Below are 25,609 nucleotides of genomic sequence, written 5' to 3'. Positions count from 1 at the left end.
ATAAATAAATAAAAACCATTAGTATCTATTTTTCTGTGATCTGGCCACTTATGTCCTTTGCCCATTTTCAAATTGCCTTTTGGTCTTGTTCTTGCCGATTTTTATATTAAGGAAATTAGACCTCTGTCATATGTTGCATATATTTTTATGGGACCGTTTTGACTATTTGCACTGGAGTAATTTATCCTTTTAGTCTTAGTAATTTCTTGTAATTGATGCTTGGGAAAACAAAGTATAGGCTGTGATAACACTCTTAGAAACTTCAACTTCATTTCCTAGAATCTTTAAATGCTCTCTTTTACTTTTTATCCTATAACTTCTTAAATCCTGAGGGATTAGGTATTTAAAATCTTGCCTCCCTACCTTTGTTTTTAATTAGCAGGTTACATTTTATCAAGCCACACCCTTTCAGGATCAAACTCTTTCTTACATTGTATGAATTCCTGTTCAAAACAAAGCTTAAAATGTATAGATAGCAGTGTTATTTCATACCCCACCCTGCTCCATCTGAAAATGTAAGGTATATCACTTTGATCTTGGCTTGCCATCTTCCGAAATGGATTTGTGATCAGTAATCATCTGCAGTGAAGTGATATCAGTATTGTTTCCAAGATTGTGTCTCCTAGCCAGATGTTCTTTTTGGATTCCATGCATTGAAAGAATTGACCAAAATGTATACAGAATGATCACAAATCCTATCTGTAGAGGACCAGTGAATTGTGGAAGCCTACCCATAGCTTATGTTTGATGAGAGGAAGGATGGAAATACACAAATATCAAAGATTGTTTGGAAAGATAATTTTGAAGCTTCTGGAAGGGTAGCTTTATGGAGAAACACAGACCATGTTGATATATACTTATTCAGTCTGTGAGGGAAAGTCTGATTTTATATATGCATGGAAGATCATCAGATTAAAAACTTTCTCCATTTTTACTAGTTTTATGGACTCTACCCCAACTTACTCTTTCTCTTTCCTTCTTTACTTGGTTATCCGTCTGAAAGTTGAGTCTTGATATGGGGCAAAGAAAAGCTGCTTTTCAGTCTTTCAAACTACCAAGTGGTATTTTGGACCCAAGTAGGCTATTGAAAGTGAGTGTTTATTGAGTACCCACCACGTAACAGACACTCTGCATGGGGCTGGGGGTACTACAGTGACAAACAGTGATGAACACAGCTCCTGCTTTTCTGGAGCCTCAGCCTTAGAGAGTGATCCAGAAGGAGATAATTACGATGCCGTGTGAGGGAGGAGAACGTGGCTTGGGGAGGGGTTGGTGGGACAGGTGGGCAGAGCAGGATGGCAGCCTGGGTGCTGACGGACAGAAAGGAGAGATTTGGCCTCTAGGTCTCTGACAGCAAGGGCTCTGCCCTTTTGCTATACTCCCCTCTGTCTGGAAGGTTGTGCTGTGCACAGTGCATGGCTGAATGAATGATGTCAGTGAACAAACGTGGCTACTATATCAGGTGGACTGAACTGGGTGGTCAGCTATGGTTTTTATTTCTGTTTTTGATTTACAATGTTGTGTTAGTTTCTGGTGTACAGCAAAGTGATTCCGTTACACACACACACACACACACACACACACACATATTTTTGCATTCTTTTCCAGTGTGGTTTAGTACAAGATATTGAATATAGTTCCCTGTGCTATACAGTAGGTCCTTGGTCCTTGTTGTTTATCTATTTTATATGTAGTAGCTTGTATCTGCTAATCCCAAACACCTAATTTATCCCTCCTCCCTGCTTTCCCCTTTGGTAACCATAAGTTCGTTTTCTATGTCTGTGAGGGGGTGGTCAGCTTTTAATGGTACGTTTTGCAGAATGTAAACTTTATGATTTCGTAGATTCTTTCCATCTAAGCCAGCAATGCCTCAACTGTCAGACTGCATGTACAGACATTGGCTTTTGTCTGAGCACGGTAACTGACCAACTATTACAGTACTAGGCCTGTTAAAAATCATTTTTACCTTTCTAATTCCATGGCAGGAGACTGGTAAGGAATACAGTTGACGACCAAAATGGGGGAGTGATGCAGGTCACTCAGCAGTGTTCAGCTGGTGAATGGGCTGGTCCCAGGGGTTCAAGACAGCTTCACACACTTGTCTGGTGTCTTGGCAGGTTGGCTGGAAGGCTGTGCAGCTGGGATGGTCAACTGGAGCTCCTGTAGGCAGCCCCTCCAGTATGCTGGCCTCAGGGAGGGTCAGTGGACAAGGCAGAAGCTGCATGTCCTTTTCCACCATATTCTAGTGGTTACCAAGTAGTCACAGAGGTCAGGCCACATTTAGAGGGAGGAGAATCAGACCACTTCCCAATGCGAGGAGAGTCAGAGGATCTGTAGCCTTCTTTAACCCATCACATTATCTGCTTTCAGGGCATGCCGAAATGCTCACATCATTCATTTAGATCCAGGTCTTTGCTAACTTGAACTGGTTTAAGAAAATTGTAGCAGTGCGTAAAGCACTGAAGTTATTATTATTTTTTTATATTCAGTGATGAGCAGAGCAATGTACTGTAGTACTTACCGCAACAAATCTCAGTTCCATAACTATAATGCACAAGCAAAGAGGGTCTCGAGCCCCGATCTGGGCCACTCCATATGCCCTTTTGACAGTCATTTCTTTGTCATATCTAAGAGACAGCCACTTATTCTTTTTTTTTTTTTAAGAAGATGTTGGGGATAGGAGTTTATTAATTAATTTATTTTACTTTTGCTGTGCTGGGTCTTCATTTCTATGTGAGGGCTTTCTCCAGTTGCGGCAAGTGGGGGCCACTCTTTTTTTTTTTTTTTTTTGCTGTACACGGGCCTCTCACTGTTGTGGCCTCCCCCATTGCGGAGCACAGGCTCTGGACTCACAGGCCCAGCGGCCATGGCTCACGGGCCCAGCCTCTCTGCGGCATGTGGGATCCTCCCAGACCGGGGCACGAACCCGTATCCCCTGCATCGGAAGGCGGACTCTCAACCACTGCGCCACCAGGGAAGCCCGTGGGGGCCACTCTTCATCGCAGTGTGCGGAGCACAAGCTCCAGACGCGCAGGCTCAGTAGTCGTGGCTCACGGGCCCAGTTGCTCCACAGCATGTGGGATCCTCCCAGACCAGGGCTCAAACCCGTGTCCCCTGCATTAGCAGGCAGATTCTCAACCACTGTGCCACCAGGGAAGCCCCACTTATTGATATAAAGGAGAAGCAGTATGCGCTGGTTAAGTAGCTACTAGTCTCAGTGCCCCCTTTTTGTTTCAAGTGGGCAAGTTTAGAGCTGTTCTGGAGAAGCGAGAGATTGGGTTCTCTTTTAAAGCTGTGGGATTCTGCCTTCCGGCCAGTGAGACTCTTTGCTGGTGAGGGTGGCCAGTAGGAAGACCCTCATTATGCACCCCTCTCCATCCCCCTAGGGTGCCGCTGGCCCACCTCCAGCCACAGTGGGCTGTGGGGATGAGGAATCAGGGTTAGGGAGGCACCTGTTCTCTTCCCTGGCTGGGGGCACATGAGGGGTTCTGATGGGGCCCTTAGGACAGTGACCACGAGCATGACCAAGACATGCAGCACAGCTCAGCTGTCACGTGCTGTGAAGGTCACCCAGCATAAAGGTGTTATTGGAGATCCGGAGACATAAGGCTTTTTCTTCCTGAATGAGGATGATTAACACTTTTTTTTCTGATGCCTTTGTTGTCAGGGCCTTGGACACGGTGAGTTCAAAGAATCTGGGAAAGATTTAATCTCTCCCCAACTTTGTTCCTTTTGTTTGAACTCCATCCACGCTGGATGCCTTCAACTCTCTTCCCATAAATGGTCAGACGTGATGAAGTCTGGGTTGCACTCAATGGCTTTTTGGTGTCATTTAAGTCTCTGAACAGAGAATTCCATGCTTAAGAAAACTCAGAGGTACTGACTCATCAGATATGCAGGGAGGCTGTTTTTGTTAATGCCATGTTAACCAATATATTATGATTATCCACATCGTGAACAGCAGCAATAAAGTAAGATTACTCTGTCACTCTCCAGCTAGTGAGATATGCTCTAGTAAGTACTGCACATACAGCGCTCTGCTCATCACTGGGCAATACAAAACAACACCATTGCTTTTAGGCACTGCTAAACAATTTTTAAACCAGTTCAAGTTAGTCAAGACCTGGATCTATAAATAAATGATTTATTTGAGCATTTCGGCACACCCTGAAATCAGATAGTGTGGTGGATTAAAGAAGGCTACAGATCCTTTGACCCTCCTGCCGTGGGGAAGTGGGGTCTGATTCTCCTCCCTCTGAATGTGGCCTGACCTCTGTGACCACTTGGTAACCAGTAGAATATGTTGGGAGTGATGCTGTGTGGTTTTCATTACAAAAGGCCATGCAGCTTCTGCCTTGTTCAGTGAGCCCCCCGAGACCGGTATGCTGGAGGGACTGCCTGTAGGCGCTCCAGTTGACCATCCCAGCTGCACAGCCTTCCAGCCAACCTGCCAAGACACCAGACAAGTGTGTGAAGCTGTCTTGAACCCCTGGGACCAGCCCATTCACCAACTGAACACCCCTGAGTGACCTTGTCAATGTCACATGGAACAGAAGGATCATTTAGGCAAGCCTTACCCTACCCAAATTCCTAACTCACAAATCATGATATATGATAAAGCACACAACTTAGGCTGCTAAATGTGGAGTGATTTGTTACTGGGCAAAAGGTACCTGGGACATGTGACTTATGACCCTTCTAAGCTGGTGAAATCTGAGTGGGCGGAAAGATGGCCAAGGTGAGGGATGCAGAGCGGGTTAAAGCAGTTCCAAGGCAGGTGGGGGGCAGTGCAGATAAAAGGAGGTCTCCATGGGGCCAGTTCTTCTGTTTGGTGCATGCGTTTTCCCCTTTGGAGTCACTCTAAGAAATGGAATATGCTCAGTCATTCAAGAACATAAACCACCAGGGTATAGAGAAACAGGCTGCGTTATTAAGCTGGCCTTCCAGAACAAGGTGCTCCTTTGTTGTAATAATTCCTTGTGAGAATTTTACAAGGAAATAAGCTTTTCATCTCTGTGTAAAAGCTTCAGTTGGTATCAGGCCATATTATTAAATAAGGATTAAAAATAGCCCCAGAGTTTTTAAAGCATAATTCATATAGGAGGATAAATAGCAAGTTTCATTTTGTGCGTCCGTGTACTTCTTGAGTTGATTCCACCCACTGTGACAATGAACACCAACGTAACTAAGCCTTTGGCCAGAATTTAAAGCTAAGAGCCATTGGGTTCAGTGATTAAGTTTGTGGGTCAAGGGTGGTCACCCACCTAATCCACCTAATAAGACATTGTTACAACAGTCGAAAAGAATAAATACTATACATTCTTGGGAATGAATTTAGGTTTCATAGGCTTTTTGGAAAGCTCAGATCTGTTTCAAAGTTTTAAGATCTAAAATATATTCCTTAGGATCTAGGTGTAATGAGGAATGAAATCGTCCCTAAGTTCTAAGGTTACGGAGGAGTGAGAAGTATGTTTCAAGACAGAGTGTAATCCCCTTTCTGGCCTGGACCGAGGACTCTAATAAACACATTTTACTGATAAAGTGCAGCAAAGCTTTCCCCTCCTTGCGTGTGCAAAGTCAGTCTAGAAAATGATATCAACTGTGCAGTCATTTATTTCTTTAAGAAAAAAATACTCAATACTTGCTACACTTATGATACATTTCTCCTTTATAGGCTTACAAGAAGTGTGATGCATAATGTTTGTGTCATGGGATGAGCTAGTATAATAACAATAAACAATACCAACAAAGATGAAAATTGGGGCCACGATTCTTATCTGCAAGGAGCCTTGTTTCTGGTGCTGGGTTTTGTTGGTTGTTGCTGTCCTCGCTGGCTATTTTGTTGCTCCACCAGAGGGCAGAAGAGGAACCAGAAGGGGCGCAAGTCCAGGGGGCCAACTGGGCAGTTTCCTCTCCAGTTAGCGTTCCCTCTGCCTTTCAGAAGAGTTAAAGAAACCGAGAAGACCTTCAGATGGTCTGTGCTACACAGTAGTCATGGTGATGCTACAGCTGGAACCGCTGGCCTTTTACCTGCAAGCAGCCTCTTACAGCCCTTCCTGTTGACCATGACAGAATAGTGGGTGGTGATATGGGAGCCCAGCTGCATGGTCCAGCTTTCTGTTCCCCTGCCCACGGACCCTCGTCCCTCCTAACTGCAGAGTGTTCTGCTGTCTGGCACCACCCCACATGGCTCCTTCCTGCCCTAACCAAGAGGTGGGGACCAGTGGGGACTTTGCTGGCACAGACTATAGAGGAAGAAGGGAGATGATGATGCTGAGCTGAGAAAAGCCTGGGCAGAGGGTGCCGGAAGAGAGGTTATCGGACCTCAGTAAGTGGTGTGTCTCATGAATGTGGGTGTCCTTCAGTCTCTAAGGGAGACTCGCAAGTAGGAATTCCAGAATTTCAGCTAGGATGTCAAATTCCGATGACTGCCATGTCGGAATCTCCCCAAAGAAAGAAGCTTTCCTGCATTCCTTGCCCCTAACAGAAATTGTGAAATTAGTTAAGAATTTAGTACTTTAAGGGACTCTATCACTTTTCTATTGGTTTCTCCTCATGTCATCTCTGTCACCCACTTAAAGGGTTTATATACCCTTTAGAACACTTTGTCTTTCATTGGACACTCCTCCCCCAATTTTGCAGTTGATTGGGCGTTTCTACAAAAGTTGTTCCTTTAGTTCTTGGCAAAGAAAATCATCTTCTGTTGTATCATTGTTTCCGTGGGAAAATCAGTGAATATATCAGTTCAACTCCATCGTCTTTCCCAGGGCCACTTATTATGCACGTCTTTCCACTAAAAGGTAGCAGCGGTGATATCTCAGTAACAGAATTATGTTTTAATCTGCAGTCCAGATTTTCAGAACTATACCTTATTCTGGCAAATTAGGTGAATTGGCTTTTCAAGGTTTGTAGAGTGTGGTTTATTAAGTTCTTACTTCCTGCACCAATAACGTCAGAATGAAAATGGAAAGAGTTAAAAATCCCCTGAAATTATTCAGCCGATTCACAGAGAATAGTAATGTGAAGTGAGTTTACGGCTTTAAACTGTATCCACTGTAGGTGGGATTTCGGAATGTTCTCAACACAACGGGGTTCCCCAAACTGGGTCAGGAATAGAGTAAAGCACGGGAATTCTGGAAGCTGACTCTTCTCTGGGGGGTGGGGTCTCTCCTTCTGCCACATTGTCGCCGTCCTGTCCACCTTGAGGATGTGTTGACATATCAGACACTGAGGATTTCTGCTCACAGTGTGGTGGAGTGCTGACCGTCAGTGTGTTTTGAAGGGGTCACTGATGGATTGATTGACTCATGGATTCATTGATTCAGCCAACATTCTCAAGCATTCTTAAACATCCCAAATTCCATAAAAGAAAATCTTTTCTTTTATTATTTTTGCACAGTTTTGTCTTTCAGAACGAGGTTTTGTTTCCTGGTTTGGGGCACCCAATGTTTTGTGCCATTTTTACCCTCGTGCCAAATGAGATAATGCCAAACCACGCCCCCTCAGCTGCCTCTTCTCCTGGTGTTGTGGGAAGGTCTCTATGACCAGGGTCTTGCAGATCATTACCAGTGAGTGTGGATTTGAACACAGATGGGGTCCAGGGAACCAGAGCAGGTCTGGTTTACGTGGTGCCCTTGGGTGGACTGGACAAGCATGGCATGTAGCCCACTTAGGACACCCAAGACCTAGTAAGTCCTTTCCCTGGCCCTGTAAATCCCCTTGACTTTCTCATTTTCATATCTGTGTGGATGCCTTTATTTTATTTTTTTATTTTTTTATTTTTATTTATTTATTTATTTATTTTTTTTGCTGTACGCGGGCCTCTCACTGTTGTGGCCTCTCCCGTTGCAGAGCACAGGCTCCGGATGCGCAGGCTCAGCGGCCATGGCCCACGGGCCCCGCCGCTCCGCGGCATGTGGGATCCTCCCAGACCGGGGCACGAACCCGTATCCCCTGCATCGGCAGGCGGACTCTCAACCACTGCGCCACCAGGGAGGCCCTGGATGCCTTTATTTTGGCAACAGATAAACGAGAACCCTCACAAAATCTTCACCTTCTATTTTCTTCCTGAAATACAGAGCACGTGTCTTTTCCTATTTAGTTAATTACCTACAGGGACCCTAGTGTAAAATATTTTCAAGTTATTCTACATAAAAAGTAATATTCTGTTGCTTCATCTCTGAATCCCAGTTTTTCAAGCCTTACAAAACTGAAATAAGACATTTCCATAAGAAACTGGCCTTGCCCAGATTGGATTTAGGATAATAAATGAACATCTTGAGAAATCCCCAGCCTCTTCTCCTATAGTGTTGGTGTGTCCTTCTCCACAAGGCAGATGCAGGGTTCCATTGACCTGGAACTGCATTGCTGGGGCCACAGTAAGATTTGCAACAAATTAGGGACACCAGTTCCGAGCCACTTAGCATAAATGTCATTTTTGAAAACAGGAGCCCTTGAACGGTTTGCTCATTGGCTGGTTTGTGAACCACTGCTGAAGCTGGCCTCAGGGTCACTGTTTTTTTTTTTTTTACCTAATAGGTCAGGGTTAGGGAATCTTGAAACCGGATAGCACTCCCTCCTTTTTCTTCCTCAGGGGTGAAGGTGGGGAGAGAGTTCACCAAAAAAAAGCTTGTAGCACAGAAAAGACTTTTGTATAACAAAGCCAGGGCATTAGCCTTGGCCTTGGTCAGCCAGTTAGGTGTTTCTCCTAATTTGGAACTTGGCTGATCCCTTTTGGTCTGAGGCCACAGACCTTCCCTGTTGCGTGGGTCAAGCCAGGCCAGAGAATATAGTCATATAACTAACAGTGGGAAACGGGAGAAGGTAAAGCTTCCAGATAATTCTGTAACGTCTGAAGTCTTCTAAAATCTCTCCGTTCAAATTGCTAACGTCAAGTTAACATCAAGGTTAACATCAAGGTTAGCACCTTGTAGTACCACTACAAGGTGGTACTGTGTGCCTCTGCTCACTGACAAAGAGCTTTCAAGTTCAGCAAGTTAATTATCCATGACCTAGGAACCCCTGACCTTGTAAGGATTCTCAGATTACAAGGAAATACAAAATGAAATCTAATTGTTAAAATGGGAGTAGCTACCCTGTGGAGCACAGTTCCAGGACAATTTTGGGATTTTCCTAAACTCCATATGTTTTTTGGGGGGATTCTGACTCTGATTTTCCTGCTTTTGAAGCATAAAGCCAACTTTTCCTATTTTATACACAATGTGATTTTATGTACTCCTGGTTGATTCTTTTGTCTCTTTTCACTGATACAAGATGACACGCTGGTTTGAACCTCCTAAACTTGTGAAACCTGAGGTTTCTGGTTAGTAATGCAGGCTTACCTTCAACTCAGTGGCCAGGAGAAAAGACAGCAGTGGGGAAAATTACCAAATTGATGTAGCTTAGGTTTCTTAAACATGAAGATGTAGGTCTGAACTGAATAAAGTTGCATTTAAATTAAAAAGTGCCTTCCCACTATACCATTGATCTGGCATCTCCCATTGTGCTTTACATAATTGCCCCTCTCCTTTACAAGAAGTTTTGTTTGTGCTGGGAGCTGTTCATTTGTTTGCTGTTCTTGTCGAAGTTGCAAAAACCATTTAGGGATAATTCCATTTTTCCATTAAACAAGACACTGGCAGGAGAAACCGATTACCTGATTGACTAGACATTTCTGTTTGTTCTTTAAAATGAAGCAAAAATTTTCAGTGAATATGTCATCCATGAGATCTACTACGAACTTTAATTTAGAACACCAAATCTATTTAGTACCCTAGGATGCTACTTTTCAGTATACCTGATTTAATTAATTAATTATTATTTTTTTTATTGAGGTATAATTGACATACACCATTATATTAGTTTCAGGTGTACATAATGATTTGATATTTGTATTTATTGCAAAATGATCACCGCAAGTGTAGTTAACATCCATCATCACACATAGTTACAAAATTTTTTCTTTCTTGTGATGAGAACTTTTAAGATATACTTTCTTACCAACTTTCAAGTCTGCAGTATGGTATTATTAATTGTAGTTGCCATGCTGTACATTATATACTCATGAATTATTTATTTTATAATTGGAAACTTATACCTTTCGGCCCCCTTAACCCATTTCAACCCCATCCCCACCTCTGGCAGCCATCAATCCATTCTCTGTATCTATAAGCTTGTTTGCTTGTTTTGCTTTTCTTTTTTTTTTTTAAGATTCCACATATAAATGAGATCATATGGTATTTGTCTTTCTCTGTCTGACTTATTTCACTTAACATAATGCCCTCAAAATCCATACATCTTGTCACTAATGGCAATATTTCAGTCTTTTTAAATAGCTGAATAATATTCCTTTGTGTGTGTGTGTGTATATATATGTATGTATATGTGTGTGTATATATATACACATATATACATATACCACATTTTCTTTATCCACTCATCTGTTGATGGACACTTAGTTAATTTCCATATCTTGGCTATTGTAAATAGTGCTGCAATGAACACGGGGGTGCATGTATCTTTTTGATTTAGTGTTTTCATTTTCTTTGGATAAATACCCAGGAATGGAATTGCTGAATCAAATGGTAGCTCTATTTTTAATTTTTTGAGGAACTTCTATACTGTTTTCCACAGTGGCTGCACCAATTTACATTCCCACCAACAGTGCGTGAGGGTTCCCTTCTCCCCACACCCTCTGCGACACTTGTTATTTTTTGTTTTCTTGATAATAGCTATTCTAAAACAGGTGTGAGGTGATATCTCATTGTGGTTTTGATTTGCATGTCCCTGATGATGAGTGATGTTGAGCATCTTTTCATGTGCCTGTTGGCCATCTGCATGTCTTTGGAAAAATGTATGTTCAGATCCTCTGCTCATTTTAAAATCGGATTGTTTGAGATTTTTTTTGCTGTTGAGTTGTACAAGTTCTTTATATATTTTGGATATTAGCCCCTTATCAGATATATGACTTGAAAATATTTTCTGCCATTCAGTAAATTGCCTTTTCATTTTGGTGATGGTTTCCTTCACTGTGCAGAAGCTTTTTAGTTTGATGTAGTCCCACTTTTTATTTTTTCTTTTGTTGCCTTTTCTTTTGGTGTCAAATACAAAAAACTGTCACCAAGACTGATGTCAAGGAGCCTTCTGTGTATATTTTCTTCTAGGAGTTTTGTGGTTTCAGGTCTTGCATTCAAGTCTTTAATCCATTTTGAATGAATTTTTGTTTATGATGTAACACAGTGGTCCAGTTTCATTCTTTTGTATGTTGCTGTCCAGTTTTCTTAACACCATTTATTGAAGAGACTGTCCTTTCCCCATTGTATATTCTTGCCTCCTCTGTTGTAAGTTAATTGACTATACATGCGTGGGTTTATTTCTGGGCTCTCAATTCTGTTTCCACTAATCTATGTGTCTGGTTTTATGCCAATACCATATTATTTCGATTACTATAGATTTGTAATGTAGTTTGAAATCAGGAAGCGTGAGCTTCCAGCTTTGACCTTCGTTCTCAAGATTTCTTTGGTTATTCAAGGTCTTTGGGATTTAATTTTATATTTTGAATACCTTTCATAGCTATAGTGACCAGCTGTAGTAATTAATATGGCTTCTTAAAAGTGCCTTGAATTTTTGGAATGAGATCTGACAAGCATACCTTTACAAAAGGAACTTTAACGACTTTGCCACTTCAGCAAACACCTGTAAAGGCATAGAAAGTGTTGCCAAAATGGACCCTTTCATGCTGTGTATGAGGAAATGGACAAACAGTGTCAGCTTGTGGGAAGGTTTGAGGTTTCTGGGATTGGTGTCCTCCCCTAGGTTGGCCCTGGGGAAGACAGGAGTAACCAGCACCATTTCTTAACAGACAGTGGCTTTTTTCTAGACAATTCTCTGAGATTCAGGCTTTTGTGGAAGGATGATGTGGGCATTTTTAGACAGGTGGATTCTCCCAACACTCACATATCATACCATACAGGTGATCCCTGCCTTCTACCTGGAAAGTTAATCACAAAGCCTCTGATTTCTGCCATCTTTCAATGTTAAAAGGAAAGCATTCTAAAATCCACAATAGGAATTCCCTCAATAACCTTTAAGATATGTCTGATTAACTGACTAGTTTCAGATTGAACGAAAAATATTATAAAATTCCTAGTCTCCTCCTTCCCTGACCCAGATCTATACAACTTTCATAAGTTGGCCATCGAAACCAACATGAGTGCCTTTAAGGCACTAGACTTCCATCTTTGTAAATAGATAGTTTCAGACCTTTGGCCTCCTTAAAACTTATGAACATTACAAAGAAAAATAGAGAGGGAGTTCATTTATTTTTCAGGAAACTGCATGTTTCTAAAGAGTTTTGCAAAAGAGCTAGAGAATTCTGAACAAACTGAACCTGAACACTTTTAGGAAAGTCAGAATTTCTTTTTCATGGTCTGCTCTGCCCAGCATATAGGTGACCTGACTCTCCCACCCACCACGCTTCCTCCCTCCTCTCCCCATGGCTCCTCAATGAGAATCCAGAAATAACTTGCAGATCTTCAGTTGTTACTTTCCTATCATGAGCAAAGTGTGCTCAAGTCAGCTGCTGTTCTCACAGAGAGTTGCATTAGTAAAGGCATTACCATTTGGGTCCCAATTGTGTTTGGTACCCGGTTATTGCAGTGCCAAGGACAGGAAGACAATGCCCTCTTTGGGTAGTTTTCCTATGGGGTCTGAAGGGGGTCATGGGTATGGAGACCAAGGCACTCTAGTCTTTCCAGGACTATCCTGGTTTTAAAACTGACAATCCTGGGTAGCAGGAAACCTGAGTCCCAGGCAAATTGGGAAGGTTTAGCCTCCTACCGGGCCTAAAAACTTATTTGTGACATTTTCCACCAGACCCTAATGAGGAATGGGTGTGTTTAAAGGGAAGGTGTTAAGTCAGAAAGTGCATCTCAAGACCACTAGGAGGAGCTAATAACCTCTTGAAGACCTTGCACACCTGACGCCAGAGTCCTTTTGAGAAGGCAGGTTCTAAAAACCATAGTAAGGAACCAAGATTAAAAAGAGCAAAATGTCACGGTGGATCCCTCATCCTGAGAGGATGATCTGTAACTGTGCCTTGTTAGATTTTTGGCCAGATGTATCCTCAGATCGGTTTTACCAAATTAAAAAATTGGGGGGAATATACAGCCTGCTGAGTCAAGTAGTCAAGCCCCCTGTGTTAAGGGCTTGTCCGCCAGACTCTGTGGCCCCATAGGTGACGTGGAGGAATGAGCAGGCCTCCCCATAATTCAGATCAAAAAGGCTATTGTAATTCACAAGTCCACACAGAGGAGCTGTGGTCTTGGCTTGGTTATTGGTGGGCTCAATACAGAGCTTCTTCACATGACAACATTGCAAATCCCTAGCAAATGAGGAGAGGCTCATGCAGGAAGTTTCTAGAAAAGGGCTAAGTGCTGCCTACTTCAGGGTTCCTCCTTCTGTGTGACTGATGTGTGGTTGATCCACTGCATCGTCTTAGGAAAAGGTTTAGGATTCCCATATGGAATCATTAGCTATATTAGTTTTCTATTGCTGCTGTAACAAATTACCACACACCTGGTGGTTTAAAACAACTCAGATTTATTATTTGACAGTTCCATTGGTCAGAAGTTTGACACAGGTCTCACTGGGCTAAAACTAAGGCACCAGTGGTCCTCCATTTCTTTCTGGAGGCTCTAAGGGAGATCCATATCGTTGCCTTTTCCAGCTTCTACAGGGCACTTGCATTCCTTGGCTTGGGGCCCCCTTTTCTCCATCTTCAAAGCCAGCAACATTCATCTCTCTGACCATTGTTCTCTAGTCAAATCTTCTCTGACCACAGCTGGGAAAGATTCTCACTTTTGAGGATGCCTGTGACCAGACTGGGCCCACCTGACAACCCAGGGTAGCCTCCCTATCTCAAATCCATAACCTCCGTCACATTTGCAAAGTCCTTTTTTGCCATTAAAGTAACATATTCACGGGTTCTGAGTATTAGGATGTGGGCCTCTGAGGGGCCATTATTCTGCCTACTGCACTGGCAAATAGACTTTGAACTTGTTCTTTCACATTCTGTCATTGTCACCCCAGGCCATGGCTAGAATGAGTTGCGGTCAAGCATAGACCTACTTGGAAAGTTAATGGGTGGTTATTTTCCTGGCTGCTTCTGAGATTGCCCACCGGTCCTTAACCAATGCCTTCTCGGACTCTGAAATGAGAAGGGCAAGTCCAAAAAGTCCTTTTTCTACAGCAGGCAGTGGTCTTGCTTTGTGCTCAACACTCTGGTGCTTTTATGGAAAGCTGTTTATGGCCAAGATTAGGCATTTGGTTCTACCTGCCTTAAAAATCCCAGACCCAAACTCTTTTGGCCACATGACAAGGAGCAGGCTACGGTGGGCTGTGATGGACTGGATTAGAGTGGTTTTGACAGGATCTTTCAAGGAGTACCTTGACGCTACCTGCCCTGCTGGAAGAAGAAGTGGGCTGTCTGCACAGCTTTGCTGGACTCCCCAGTTCTCACAGGGGGATGCCAGCCCTGCATGGCTGTGTGTGTCCGGGAAGGGGGTGCTCTGTTGTTAAGCTGGCAGGAAGACTGTTTGCCTCCAAGTGTGGGGCTAGGGGATACAAGACAAGCTCACTGTCGTCTTGACTTCTAGCATAGGTTTCCTAGGGAGGGAACAGAATATGTAGCACCCAGCCAGAGGCTCCCTCCATGCCCCCAGCCCACTTGGCTACCAAAGTTGTCCCCCAGGACTGTGAAATGTCCCAAGCACTGTTTGTCCTTTGCACTTTTCACTTGCTTTTGCTGTGTGTTTTATTATCGTGGATTCCTGCAAGTCGCCTCCAAGTCACCTTACTGAAAGGAAGTGGAGTAAAACAAACAAGCAGACTACCCAGCCAGTGCCCTTTGTGCTGAGGAGGGGCCCTGCTGGAGTTAGAGCCTCTCCATTTGGACATGGGCCAGGGTCCAGAGTGGGATGAAGAAGACAGCCTCTAGCTGATTCCTGGGCTCAAATCCGACCGTGAGATCTTCTTACCTGCATAATGAGATAGTAAGCGTACCTACATCTAATAGGGTTGCTCTCAGGATTCATTGAGTTAATAAAAGCAGAGTGTTTAGAACTATGACTTGCAAAGAGCAAAGGCTATGTAAGTGTTAGTTGCTATCATCGCCATCATCATCATTTCATAAAATAGCCATTTTGTTTCTAATGACATTTGTAAGTGACAGATCTGAAATCTGTGAACTTCTTAAGGCCTTAGGTGAACTATTTTGAGAAGATGAATCGACTTATGTGTCTTCTTTTTCAGAATGAGAGGTGGGAGCTGAATTCCAAGCTGATACTTACTAATCACACTGATCTTTCCAGCCCTAAATTCCTCAGAGGAGGTGTACACTCAAGTCTGCCAGGGTTTCTCCCAGCCGATGACCTAGGGGATACCTGGAAGGTTTTCCTATTTGACTGGGACAGAATTTCTTGCTGTTCTTTTTGACCCAAAGGGTAATATGGAAGATCAAACAGAAATCGTGGTCTTTGCTGAGATCAAGTTAAGGATTTAAGGATGAGAAGGTCATGGTTTCTGGCCCACTAGTGTGGTGCCCTTTGGTCTGGAGTGTCTGTCATACCCAGAGATGGGCTATTCTGGGGTGGGTTTGCCACCTGAGTTGCACCACCAATTTTTAAAAGGTTTTCATCATTTTATTTCTTAGATCTCAGTGATACCCTGCCTGCTTCCCTCTCTTTGAGCACCTCATGGTTATGATTATTAATCTTAAGAAAGGGCTATGAAATATACGTATATCCGCATTACAGTTTTTTAAAATCTCAGGTCTTTTTTGATGATACTCAGATAAGGTAGGTAATCTGATAAGGAAAAAAAAAAACAGAAACAACCCCCAAATCAAACAAGAATACCAAAAAGAGGGCTTCCCTGGTGGCGCAGTGGTTGAGAGTCCGCCTGCCGATGCAGGGGACACGGGTTCGTGCCCCGGTCCGGGAGGATCCCACATGCCGCGGAGCGGCTGGGCCCGTGAGCCATGGCCGCTGAGCCTGCGTGTCCAGAGCCTGTGCTCTGCAACGGGAGAGGCCACAACAGTGAGAGGCCCGTGTACCGCAAAAAAAAAAAAAAAAAGAATACCAAAAAGAATTCAAGGTTTTCATCCTCTAACTTAAGAGGAAGGAGAAGGCACTTAGTCGGTCTTTCGTTTTGCTGGTATCCAGTCTCTCAGGGCCCCCTCCGTTTTCTGAACCGAGCGCCACTAGAGGGAAACAGGAAGTTGACACATATTAATATGTGAAAGTGTGGAAAGGTGAGTCTCAGCCTCCCCATGTGGATGTGTTCTGATTTCATTTCAGTTTGCTTATTTTCTTTCTTACCTAGAGCTTCAGAGGCTGAACCTAACAGTGAGAATAGATCTTGACTGAAATACTAAACGATTCTTCCAGTGGCTATGGTTTAACATGGCCTGGTACCCAGCATACAGAGTATCCACAAGGAAGGACTGTTTCTTTATTTATCTGTTAATTTAATTTAAATTAGTTTTTAGTTTTATTTATTTTTAAAATGTTTAATTGAGGTCTACTTGACATACATTATATTAGCTTTAGGTATACAACATAAAGATTCAATATTTGTGTATATTTTGAAATGATCACCCCAAGAAAGTGTAGCTAACATCCCTCACCACACATAGTTATAACATTTTCTTCTTTCTTGTGGTAAGAACTTTTAAGATCTACTCTCTTAGCAACTTTCAAGTATAAAATACACTTAATTAACTATAGCCACCATGCTGTACCTTACATCCCCAGGACTTATTTATTTTATAAATGGAAGTTTGTACCTTTTGACCCCCTTCACCCATTTCACCTCCCCCTGCCCCGCTGGCAACCACCAATCTGTTGTCTGTAACTCTGAGCTTTGTTTTGTTTTAGATTCCACATATAAATGAGATCATATGGTATTTGTATTTTCTGTCCTCAAATGCCCTCAGAGTCTATCCACCTTGTCACTAATGGCAGGATTTCAATTTTTTAATAGCTTAATTATATTCCATTGTGTATATATACACCACATTTTCATTATCCATTCATCCATCAGTAGACACTTGATTGTTTCCATATCTTGACTATTATTGATAATGCCGCAATGAACATGGGGGTGCATATATCTTTTCAAGTTAGTGTTTTGGGGTCTGTCACACCCAGAGCTGGGCAATTCTGGGATACAGTTGCTATCTGAACTGTACCACCGATTTTAACTGCTTCTCTTTCCCAAAGGTGGCCTGACAGCCGGGAGGGGAAATGCCGTTCCTGTATAAGCTGGCTCTGCACAATTTGGGGAGTTTGCCAGGCTTGTCTTAAATTTCCGCCTCCTTTCCTCACCCCAGAAGGCCTCAGCCTCTGTTCATCTGTTCTCCCTCCCGGGAAGCTGATAGTCCCAACTCCTCAGCATTCAAGAGATCAACTACCCAATCTGATCAGTCGGTTACGATCATCTGTGCTGATGGTCTTCTGATGAAAGAGGAACAAGGACCCACTTCTAGGTTACTAGAAGGTCGTTAATAATGTTTTTTTGTTTTGTTTTGTTTTTGTTTTTTTGCGGCACGCGGGCCTCTCACTGTTGTGGCCTCTCCCGTTGCGGAGCACAGGCTCTGGACGCGCAGGCTCAGCGGCCATGGCTCACGGGCCCAGCCGCTCCGCGGCATGTGGGATCTTCCCGGACGGGGGCACGAACCCGTGTCCCCTGCATCGGCAGGTGGACTCCCAACCACTGCGCCACCAGGGAAGCCCCGTTAATAATGTTTTTGACCCTCACAAAAAATAAAGCTCTTATCTGGGTGGACAGTAGGGTGACCAGCCGTTCCACCTTGCCTGAGACTTACCGGGGTGGGGGGGGGGGGATGAGGGATTTCCGACTATAAGAACCACAGTCGCAGGCAAACCGGGTCACCCAGCGATTGTCCTTTTGGGTGGGTGAAGAAAGCAGCCCCAGGACAGGCAGGCTGGGGAGGGGATGGGGCTGATGAGGCTGGGCTTGCAGAGATCATCCTCAGGGGTGTGGTTTCTCTGTGTTTAAAAGAACTCCCCGTGGCAAGGAGCTTCTTAGAACTTTTGAGGACAGTGACCATTGGCTCCACAAGGTGACTTTTCCTGGAGTGACTTCCGTGGGCCTGACTATGCTCCGTGACGCTGCCAGGGGAGCTGGAGGAAAATGAACGTGTCACGGGCACTGCCAGGGAGAAGACAGTTAATCACCGGCTCTACAGAGGCTGATGCGGTCCTCCCTGAAGGGATGGAACTAACAGAAAATAATGAGGAAACAGTTTGGTACTAAACCAGGCAGAGCCGACTGGATTGTCAGTGAACTTCAGAAAAAGCAAAAAGAAACGACGACCAGAGAGTCATAGAAATGGATACAGAGCTGGAAACAGTCACTGACCTGACCTGAGCAGGAGTGAAGTGGTAGCAGGTGGACAAGGGGGATTTCAGGAAGGCGACGTGGGGTAGGTAAGGACAGCATTTAAGGGGAGTAACTAACTGGCTTGACTGGCCGGCATCTATTAGTTGGTGGAGGGGGGAGGGGAGGGGGAGGGGGAGAGAGGGGGGAAGGCAGAGGAGGGAGTCGGAAAGGAAGGGAAGGCGGAGGCAGGTGGGGGGAGGGAGGGGGAGGGAGGGTGTAACGGAATGCTTCCGCATGTCAGGCATCGTTCTGTGTGTTTTCTGCTTAACATCTAATTCATTCTCACCCAACGTGGAGGGGCAGGTAAAATTAACCTTATGCTGTAAATGAGCAAAGAGCTGTGCTGGAAGGTTAGGTACTCTGCCCTGGTCACACTGCTTGATAGCAACGTAGTTGGAATTTGCACTTGAGCAGCATTCCAGCAGAAGGAGCTAAGGACAGTGGCATCTGGGTTAATCTTATCCAGGAGGGGCTAGAAAGCCCAGGCAGAGAGACCCGGCAGGAGGCTGCTTCAGGAATCTGGGTGGGAGGCTCGGAGACCCGGGCAAGAAGGATTTCAAAGGAGGAAGGCTGTGCTGGGGTCTGAGTGAAGTTGAGGAAAAGGGTGAGAGATCTGGTTTTCGTCGTGAGGACCTGGAAAGAAGCTGGGACCATTGACTGGATCCAGTTGACAAGAACTCGAGTGATCTTTGTTCACCTAATCCTGTTTGGGTTTTGGGGCAGGTTATTTATTAGTCTCTCTGTGCCTCAGTTTCCTCATCTGTAAAATGGAAGTTGAAATAGGACATCTTACAGGAGTTTGAGAGGATTGAATCTGATCACGTCCGTAAATAGTTTGGAAGGATACTTGAAATCAGAGTTGGTCTTCAAGAGGTGTTAGTTTTTAAAAATCACCTTCAGTATTGCTGATTTGGGAGGGCATTTTCTTCAAAAACATTCTTATTGGACAAGGAAGAGATGGGATGGCTTGTTTCCCCTCCAGGTTAGTTAGCATAGCCTTTCTCCACGTGGATCTGCAATTCCAGCGTGTTGAATGCCAAGTCCTGATGGAAGAGTGGTTGCTTTCTTCTCTCATTACACGGAACCCACTCTCCCCCAGGTGATCACAGACAAAAGACAGAGGCCTTGGGTGTCATTTCTTGAAAAGTAAGCAGTTTCCCTGGGCTTGTCAACCCTGCCATCGGTCCGGTGCACCCAGTTCTCCTGACGCCCTTTCCTCGGGACTTTTCCCCAAGAGGTTTGTGTAACTCCCAATCACGAATGCCAGGCCAGGGCCCTGCTAATTTGCCTCCTGGCTAAAGATCTGTTTGCTTTTGCAATTAAGAAAAAGACTTCAGTTGTTAATTTTCACTTGGAATAGATATAGGAGGTGTTAGGTTTGGGGGGGAAAAATCAGTGCTTCTTTAAGGCCTATATGGTTTGGCATGAAAATCACACGAATCTAGCCTTGTTAAAAAGTCCCCTAAGTTCCATAATTGTCTGTTCTGGGGCTCTCAGATTTGGAAGAGTAATGATGATGATGGAATAGCTGCCTTTATTGGGTGCCCAGGAGACTCAAGTGTATCACACAGAGATCTTGCGAGGCACAGGGATTTTTATCCCTATTTTCTAAATGGAGAAACTGAGGCTCAGGAAGAACAAATGAATTGCCTGAGGCCACTCGAGTAGTAAGTAGTGGGGCCCAAGTTCACACTGGCTCTCCCTGGCCCCATACCCATTCCCCTGGACCATGTTGTCTCCAAGAGACCTCATGTTGCTCAAAATGGAAACTTCAATGTGTCTGGCAAATGGAAAGAATTATACGTTTTTTTCAACTTGCAGATTATTCAAAATCAGGAAGTCTCTGACTGATTTAAATACTGCATTTTAAGTCAAACCGCTAGTCCAGAAGGCTTGGGGGAGACTTTGCTGCCCATGACTTGGGCCCTTTGGGCTCTCTCAACCATCCCCCCCTCCCTCTCTCCTCTCCTCTCCTTCTCCATCTCCATCTCCCTCCCCTCCCGTCCCCTCCCTCCGCCTCTTCCCCTCCCCCTCCCTCCTGCCCACCTTCTCTTCTTTCCCCTCCAGTTGGATGCCACTCTCCTTGGGTGATCTCTTAGTAGTGAGAAGTTGTGAGCTTCTGAAAGGGAAAAGTTCATGGGCACTGGCCCAGCAAAGAAAGAGGAGAGAGGCCCAGGGAGGCACTTTCTGAAGTGTACCAGGCTCCAGGGGCATGGGAGCAACGGGATTCAGGCCCTTAGTAATGCTTGGAGTGTTTACTGTGTGCCAGGAACTCCGCCAGGGCCGGCAGGAGCCGCCCGGATGAAGGAAGATGGGTCCCGGACTCGACCCGTGTCGAGGGTTAGGGACATCCTGGCTCTTCTGCCTGCTTCCACATGGAAGCAAGAAAAGACCCAGGAGGAGTGTCCCCCACCTGTCCCACAGGCCTTGTCGCTGGGTTGGGACAGTTTCCCTGGTCCTGACCTGCTCCAAATGGCAGGCAGACATGGTGGGTGCAGGCTGGGGGGTACGTGTGCAGACACTGCACCCACATTTCTTTTTACAAGCACTAGCTACTCCAGTGCCCCGAGCTCACGGTGGTCCCCCTCCCGTCCTCCTGGGGTTGAGTTTAGAGCACACACATTCCACGAGAGGTGCTCATGCAACCCTGACGTCATCTGTAAAGAGGCGTGTGCACGGACAGCATCTGTGGACCGGGAGGGCTGACTGCCCAGCTTGGAGGCCGGATCTTTGTGCTTGGCCGTGCTGGGCAGGTTCGATCACCAGGCCCCAAAGCATGCGAGGCTGTCTGCTTTCTGCAAAGGACCCGGGAGGAATTCAGGGAAATGTGTAGGTGGGGCTTGGAGGGCGGAGTCGGCTCCCACCTGGTTGGCTGCAGCTGTTTCTCTCTGGCTGTGCTGTGTCCGGCCTTCAGCTGGACCAGCTGCCAACAGAGGAGCATTCTGGCAGGCCCTTTGGACCACATTGTTCTTCCTGGGGGAGGACTGATTCTGGTGGCTTCCCCTTGGCCTCCCACGTCAAACTGTCTTCTGACTCTGGCCTCCTCAGATCAGCTACTGATTTTATTCAGCCTCAGGTCCCTCCAGAACATTGGAAACACACAGCCCATCATTACTCACCAGTTTTCTCTGGGTCCCTGGGATGGAGCCAACCAAATTAGCTGTTTGCCCCCAGATCCCTCCTCCTTTTCTGCAGGGACAGGAACACTCCCCCGCACACAGGATGGACATCCTACCTCCTTGGTTGAAAGCCAGTTCTCAGAAAGGGGCCAATTAGAATATTTCCAATTTATCGCCTCTTCCTTTATCTTCCCTCCACCCCCCCAAATCGCTTTTTCATGACATTTACATAGAGTAGGGACAAATGCTTCCTTCTCAGAATGTGTTTACCATTGAGGCCCTCATGGAATTTTCTAGAGAGAAGGTAGGGACCAGAAAGAAGGTGGGGAATCAGGTGGTGGGTGCATGACCTGTTCTGGTGGGAAGGTCAGGGAGGGGTGCTAGGGAGCCACCAGGAATATCTTGAGGGGGTCATCACCCCTTGGTCAGGTCTGGCGGGGTGTGGGCAGGTCCCTCAAAGGGAGTGGTGAGTGGGAGTCATTTTAGTGGAAGGTGTGGTGGGTGGTCCCCTTCCATGTAACTACAGACCAGCCCTGGAAAGGTCGTTTGGCAGAAGCCAAAAGCACTGAGAGGAAATTTAAAAAAATGCTCCCCATAGATTCTGAATGGAGTAAGCATGCAAAGAGTAGGTGGGAGAGGCTCTGATCTGAAGAGGATCGGCTGACCTCTGTAGCGACATTTGGACCTTGACACCTCAGGCTGTGAGGGGGGACCCAGCAGAATTACCAACGTACTTGAACGCCGCTGCTGGGCTCAGTGGCGAACAGAATTTCTCAGAACTTTCTCAGAACGTGTCAGAGGCACCAATGTTTTTCTTTTGAGAATGACCGTCATCGTCGTAGGCGCTCAACAAAGTTGCATTTGAAAGGCAGACCTCCAAATCCGGGTTATCCAAGTGCCTGGGTCTTCACTGGAAACAAAAGACACTCTGATCTCTTAAACTGCCTAATTCGATTTTAATCAGAAATGTATACATACAGAATTTCCCCGTAGGTTGAGAACTCTGCTGAGAAATCTTAGCCCAGAGTGTAATTAGCCTGAGAGAATTATCAGCATCAGAAAATAAAACTGCATACGATAAAACGTCCCGATTATGGCAACGGAGTCGGTTATTCGCCCCTAATGTCTATGTGTTTACCCCATCATCTTGTCTGGTGATGACTGTGACCAGAGCGATACTCTCCCATTGTTGTCCAATAATGGGCAGTGGAGATGGTGTATCTTTGCCTTTACTTTTGCTGGCACACCCAGCACTGAAGCACATTAAAGTGATACAATCAGGCAGCAAGGCGTCCTAGTCACTTCCACCACGTTCCCGTAACCCCCACATGTACAACAGGCTGAGACAGAAAAAAAACATTTATTTTAGAGCAATTTAAGATGAGGCAACGCTGGATATGTAAATCCTGTTTTATGGGCAGTCGTGGCAGCTGGCTAATTCTTCCAAACTGCCTAACAGCCTTCAGTCCAGCAGCTGCGCTGGCTTGCAACAATTCTGTTTGAAGGCCACACGGGGGGAAATGTACAATCACGGCTTTTATCACCATCTTCTGGGCTGTGGGCGCTATGGCCGTGCAGACCGTTGTCCCACCTTCCTGGCACCCATGTTAGGTGCCAGTTGCAGTTCTGGGAAGGAGCCTGTTAAGAAGGCTAAGTTTTGATGGAGTGGATGACACAGGCCATTGGTATATTTTAAAAGATGTATTGCTCCTACCTCCTTTTTATTTCTCCTAAAGAAAGAGCTGCCAGGATTCAGGAAAAGGTGAGAGCAACTTCAAGGGAAAACACTGGCTTGAGTTTGAGACCATGAAAGAGACAGGGTGCGGCAGAGTAATTATTCTCCAGATGCTGCTGTTCCAGGCACAGGGCTCTTCTTGGTCAAGGTGAGTTTCATCAGGAAGCCCGGTGAAGATCGCCTGGGCTCTGCGGGGATCTTGCTGCCTTCAGAATGAGTTATTACAGGATTTCCAAGGTCAGAGACACAAGGCAGAGGAGAAAAACAATTGCCCCACTCTGAAGAACTTATCTCAGACTTTGCTGAGCTTAGTGTAACTACTATAAAAATAAGAGGTTTAAAAGCTGCAGAACAAGTCAGGACTGGCCAAAATATGTGCCTTTGTGTCCCAGTGCTTTCATCCCCCCTTGGCCCCCTTTTCTGGCATGACTCTGCCCAAACCTACAGTGGTTAAGAAAGCACCATGTTTTAAGAGGGATCCCCAGCACCAAGCCGCTGGGAGTTTTATGTAACTCAGCTCTGCGCTGTTTCTTTTTCCAGGACAGAGCAAAGAGGAGACGGGGCAGCCCTCAAAATGGCCATAAGGCTATGGGACCAGGTGGGCACGGGGCCGCCTGCAGGGCAGTTGTTATGACTACTTGGATAGTTGGGTCCTAGTTATGCACCTCCCCCACCCCTTAAGCTCCAGCAGCTTCAGACTCCAGCTGGGGGAATTCTCAGCCCTTCCCTCTACTAGGGGGGAAGAGAGGGGGTGAAGCAAGTACCCAGAGCTTAGGGGTCTCAGAAGTCACTAATCTGAATCTGTTGGTGCCTCTTCAGGTGTATTAAGTTCACCCTTTATCTTTACACTTATGCAGCTGTACTCATCAACTAGGAGGTCTTGCAAGTCTTCTTATCAACAGATCATCCAACTGGGGGGTTTGAACCATTCTGTCCTATGCATTCATCATAACACTGGACCAGCCTTCCCTCTTGTCCAAGGTGGGGCTGAGGCCACTGACCACGAGCATCACATCACCTTGGGGGAGCTTGTTAAAAATTCAGATCCCTGGACCCCATGCAAGATGCACTGAATCCGACTCTGTATTTTTTAAATTAATATTTCTGCTTCTTTTTTGTATTAAAATAAAACATGCAGTAAAGGAAACAAACCTTAACTAAGACTTAGTCAATTCAGTATACCTACCATGCAGCCACCACACAGCTCAAGCTATAGAATGTTGCCACCACCCAGAAGCCTCCTTTTCATCCTTTCCAGACAATCCCTAGCTTCCAAAGGAAACTTCTCTTCTGATTCCCATCACATAGAGAAGTTTGCCTGTGTTTGAACTTCACCTACCTTGAATTATGCAGGACTATTTTGAGTCTGGTTTCTTTCCCTCCACATTATGTATGTGAGATTCATCTACATTGTGGCTTGTAGTAATAGCTAATTTTTTCCACTGTGGTTTCGTGTCCTACCATATGAATGTACTATCATTTATTTATTCATTCTATTCTTCATGGTGTCTGAGTTGTTTTTAGGTTTCGGTTATTACACTAAAGCTGCTAAGAACATTCATATAAATGCTTTTTGTGCCCCTAAGCACTCATTTCTGTTGGGAATGGAATAGCTGTGTCATAGCATAAATGCGTATTTATCTTGGGTAGATAATTGCCAAACAGTTTTCCAGAGTAGTTGTACCAATTTGCACGCTTACTGGTAATGGATGGGAATTCAGTTGCTCTGCATTCCTGTCCACACTTGATATTGTCTGATCTTTTCACTTTAGACATTTTGGTAGGTGTGTGGTGGAATCTATTTGTGGTTGTAATGTGCATTGCCTTACTGGCTAGTGACGCTAAGAGTGTTTTTATGTGCTTATTGGCCATTTGGATTTTGTCTTTTGTGAAGAGGCTGATCAAGTCTTTTTAACATTGGGTCTGGGGTTTCTTATACTCTTCTTTTATAGGGACATCTTGTTATTAACAACCTCTCCAGGTGACTTAGGAACCTAATGCCAGAGAACCACCTCTGAAGTTCTCTTTAAGTTGTCCAGTTTTCTAAGGCATCATTTTCCTTTCTTCAATTCCCAAACCACAGCTCACTTTCTGCCTTGTGTCCTTCTGTTATTCAGGTTATAGATTCACTGCTTTCCTCTCAACTTTCCTTGAACTGCATGTGGCAGAAATGGACTTCCTGGATTAAATATGGCTGTGTTTCTGTGATCGGAGTCTGGCTGAGTCTCCTGGTCTTTCCGGCAGCATTTTGTTATCACTGTAACCTTGCCAGAGACGCATGGGGTGGAGAAAG

The 25,609-nt window shown here is 45.0% G+C and overlaps 1 protein-coding gene across 1 annotated transcript in view; it reads left to right on the top strand.

Moving 5' to 3' along the window:
• Positions 1-25,609, top strand: part of CLIC6 (chloride intracellular channel 6) — a 46,308-nt gene that overhangs the window by 11,893 nt on the left and 8,806 nt on the right. The gene's annotated exons all lie outside the window — the stretch shown is intronic.

This window comes from Mesoplodon densirostris, chromosome 5, assembly GCF_025265405.1.
Source record: "Mesoplodon densirostris isolate mMesDen1 chromosome 5, mMesDen1 primary haplotype, whole genome shotgun sequence".
Classification (NCBI taxonomy): Eukaryota; Metazoa; Chordata; class Mammalia; order Artiodactyla; family Ziphiidae; genus Mesoplodon; species Mesoplodon densirostris.
Note: the sequence above shows the minus strand (reverse complement) of the source record. Positions and strands in the feature narration are given on the sequence as shown.